At 38.2% G+C, this 4,649-nt stretch overlaps 1 protein-coding gene across 1 annotated transcript in view; it reads right to left on the bottom strand.

Moving 5' to 3' along the window:
• Positions 1-4,649, bottom strand: part of LOC108573541 (ETS-like protein pointed) — a 177,638-nt gene that overhangs the window by 101,171 nt on the left and 71,818 nt on the right.

Raw genomic sequence — 4,649 nt, 5'->3', positions numbered from 1 at the left:
AAATAATTCCAGTGTCACCGATTTCATTCGATACAGATAACATTAATTCTTTTCTCTAATCAGAGATCAAATTTGCATTTTTTATTTGTAAATATAGAGAACAACGTGTCCCTTTACTTTCACTGATATTTGTAACGTAATTTCATTGAATCCTCTGCACAATAATTTTAATTGCCACGTCACACAGCAATCATGAGAAAATAAGTGAAAAATCACTTCTCTTTTCTGATTAATATTAATCATTGCTATATACTTAACACGTTGACTGCCAAGCTACGAGATAACTCGTAGTTGGCAGTTTGCTGGTAGAAGTTACATCCTATTCGGTTTTTTGCAAAAGAACAATTAAAATTAAAGTCATAATATAAAAATTAATATGTGTCTGTCTAATTCTATAAAATAAATTGAGAAAAAAAAAATGTTGGCGTCTAGAACAGATTTCTTCAAAATAGGCTTGGCAGTGAACGTGTTAACGATACGAAAGACTTCGAAGAGCATTTCCAACCTAATTACCTTCGAACGATAAAACAGTCGCCAAAAATACCTCCATTATTCGTACAGCCTATAAATTACCCGGACAAAGATTGAACCGACCGAAATTCGCAATTCCTCGTGGACGATGTTAATTTGCAAGCTGGTTCGAGATACTCTGGTACGCATAATGCAGTTTAATTGCACGGCTAGAAGAAGCGGCAACCCTCGTCTTTCTAAAACCACCCTGACGTGGTGCACGGTAATAATAACCATTTACTATACCGAAACAATAATAAAGGGAAGGAGATAGCGACGGCGAGTTACAACGTAAGGGCTAAACTCGCGCACCTGTGACACATTCTCACGTGTGTCTGTCGAACACCTGTAACACTGGCCCGTACCAGCAGGAGCGACAACCCTAACGTTTCCAATTTCCCACACGTCCTGACTGTTTAATAAGGGACAGTGGCCGATGTGGAAGGGTGTCGATCGCGGTGACGGTTGCTCGTAAATTAATTCTGACCGAGTTTACCTCGGGTATCCATTTACTTCCCCTCTTCTTTCTTTTTTCGCCAGAATTCACAACTGCAACGCTCTACTTTTTTGCGGTAACTCGGCGAAAAATGTACCTCCATTTTTCGATACCTTAAATTAACCTTGATTCTAGAGACTGGGAATTGAAATTTAGGTAAGGAACGAAGATTGCCTTTCGGGAATTATAAGTGAAATGTGAAACATTGAAAATTTGTAGTTAAGAGTGAGATTGAATTAAGATTTGAGGTTTGAGATTGAAGGAAAGGAAGATTCCTCAATTTTCGAATAAAGAAGATTTAAGGAAATAAAGATTACACAACGTTGGAATAAAACAGATTCCAGAAATTTAGAATAAGGAAGATTAAAGGAAATAAAGATTCCACAATTTTCGAATAAAGAAGATTAAAGGAAATAAAGATTCCACAATTTTAAAATAAAAAAAAAAAGGTTAAGGGAAATAAAGATTCCACAATTTCAAAATAAAAAAAAAGGTCAAGGGAAATAAAGATTCCACAATTTTCGAATAAAAAACATCGAAGGAAATAAAGACTGCACAATTTTAGGATAAAAAGGATCGAAGGAAATAAAGATTCTACACGAAAAATTGGAAGCTAATTAGAAACTTCTGATCTTCGACTTCCATTAACTTTCAAAGTTCAAAATTGAAAAAGAATGAAAATAAAAATGACAAATTATGCGAAACATCGAGCAGCGCTCAGAGCCGAAAATGATCTCGAATGTATATTCGAAGTAATAATAAGAGGAGGCTACGTTCTGGGCCAAGTGTTCCGTATCGAAGGCACGAGGGGACCAGTGACGTCATCGTGTCACGCCTCGGCGACCACCTGTTCCGCCATTAACATTAGCCCGGCTTCTCTGTTATCTTGGTGAAGGAACAACGAAGGAATCCAACGGGGAGGAAAAGAACGCACTTTCCAGCGAACACGGGAACGCAATTGTCTTGCGGCGCATTAACATCATGGCCGCCATTCGAACGGCACATTTCGGCAGACGTTGCCCTCCTCTAACCCTTTCCCTTCCCGCCGCCGTATACAGAGTCACGCTTCGTAGCACGGCCAACGTCGCTTTGTTCCGAATACGAGCCAGGATTAACTGTGCGCAATTTTAAACTCGTACACCACGGTTCTCCTCGCCAAGTATTCCTCTCCGATGGATGTTGCCCGTGTAATGAAAGGGTTAAGACAATTACGGAAGCCGAGGGATCGTTATTTTGTCAATCGTCCACGTTACATTCGAAGATTAACCGTTGGATGCTCGGAACGGGATTGAAAAAATGTGCACAAAGTTCTGACGTTCTTTTTTTTTTATGAAATAAATTTCCGAGGCTGTCGATAATTTGTTTCTGTGGCAGAAAGTGATTTTATTTGATGTGTGTGTCGTGTTCGATGAAATCACTGTTTTTCGACAGTTTTTCTGGGGTTAGGGGAATATGAGGTTGATCGAGCTCTGAGATCTTGAACTCTTATTTGTCTTTCATATGTAAGTCTTTGTTAAATTTAAGAAAATTAGTAGATCTCGAGGAACAGCTATTGGAAACTTTTATTTAACGAGACGAACTCTTTGGTGCAGAAGAAAAATTCTTGAAAATTAAAAAAATTTGTATTCCATAAATAAATCTTTACTAAATTTAAAGAAAATTGTCCTTCGTATACAAATTACACAGCACTGCAAAAGATCACCTTTGTAAGTGCATTAAATTAAATTTCCTATGGAATATTACGTATAATTACAAGCTCCCAAGCGATGATTTTTGTAAAAATGGAATTATTAACCACTGGTAGCGATAAAATACTTCACCATCCGAACGAAAGTGTCACGATACGAAACTTCTAACAGCCTCGTGGCTTCTAATGAATATCACCCATTGAATATTAAATAATACGAGTATTATTCATAATTAACACGATTCGGATACATCGGTGTGCTGCTTTTTTCTCTCTTACGTCGAAAGATTGTAAGAAGTAAATGAGGAAATTCATTGATAGTTCCAGTGGTCATTCTGGTCTCGCTATCGTGTCGTTCCTTTAACCGACTTCCTGTACTTGAAAATGTATCGCGAGGAAAGCGACAACGAGTGATATTACTTCCCCCCCACCATCGAAGCGCCCCGATGAACACGGTCGAGGCTATCTTGTACTAATTGTTTTTCATAAATTTTCCTCTTACATGCTCCGTTGGATGCAACGAGCCACGGCAGAACGGCGTTCTACCATCGCGAAACGATTTATTATATGTACATCGCACGATCGCACTAATCCTTTGCATAACACTTTCACGAATCCTCCGCTGTCTCTTCTTTCCATCGGCAACAGTATTTCTGGCGGTGAAAAAGTGGTTCGAGGCGACCAACGTTTCTTGGGTGAAATAAAAGAGAGAATTGTGTGTACGAAATTAACAGTTCCAGAGAGAGAAATTTATTTCGATTGTGAAAACGCACGAAAATTTGAGGAAGTGAAGTAATCTCGTTGACGATACCTCTCTTCTTTGTGATTTTGGGGAATTTTGAATAGAAGATAGAAAATCATATCTATAAAATTCACAATTTCAGAGATAGAAATTTATTTTGATTGTGAAAACGCCTGAAAATCGGGGCAAATTAATTAATTTCATTGACGATATCTCTTCTTTATAGTTTCTGGAGGATTTTGAATAGAAAATAGAGACTCGTGTCTATAAAATGAATGTTTCCAGAGATAGAAATTCATTTTGATTACCAAAACGCTTCGAAATCGAGGAAAATAAATAAATTTCACCGACAATATCTGATCTTCACGATTTTAAGAAGAGGAACGACACACGATTTAACGAAGAAACTATGAGAAAAAGAGTTGATTCTACTTTTTACACGACACGAAGAAAAAAACGAAACGCTGTTCCTAATCTCTGTAAGAGACGAACGTCTCGACGTCCTCGTTTCCAGAGTTGCGGCCAAGGTGTTTACATCTGCGACAGGTGCAATTTTCGTGGAGAGGCTCGTAATCTCGAAGAGGGGCCCCATGCAACCTGCTGATTGTACAAGAACGAAGTCTTTATAAGTGACAACACGGCTCGTTATATATCCGTGCAGGTCGCCGTGAGATCGTAGCCAGATAGGGGCGAAAACGTCACGAAGGAACGTGAAGACGTCGATCGTCGCCGTGCTATCAAAAACATCGGTCGTCGTTCTGCTTGTAAAAATATATGGATACCTCGAATAATAATCGACCATATTTTCATGCACCATTTCCTTCATGGTCAAGTGAAGGTTCGTGATCATTTCTGTTTCATTTTGTTTCTCGGAGAATTACTGAAATATTACCATTGCTGAGAAAATTTCGAGAAATCGGAGCTCTTTGACGCGTTCGTTTCGAAGACAAATTTATTCAGTTTGAAAATTGGATAAAGGGAAGAAGAGGAGACGCAGAGATCAGAAAAATTAGAGCTCCACGACGATATTTTGGAAATTCACTGAAAATTGAATAAAGGGAAGAAGAGAAGATATAGAGAGATGAAAAAAATTAGAGCTCCACGACGATATTTCCAAAATTTATCGAAAATTGGATAAAGGAAACAAGAGAAGACACGGAGAAATCAGAAAAAATTAGAGCCCCACGATGACATTTCCAAAATTTATAGAAAAT

This window comes from Habropoda laboriosa, unplaced genomic scaffold (assembly GCF_001263275.1).
Source record: "Habropoda laboriosa isolate 0110345459 unplaced genomic scaffold, ASM126327v1 scaffold20, whole genome shotgun sequence".
Lineage (NCBI taxonomy): Eukaryota > Metazoa > Arthropoda > Insecta > Hymenoptera > Apidae > Habropoda > Habropoda laboriosa.
This window is presented reverse-complemented; position numbering and strand designations above follow the sequence as displayed.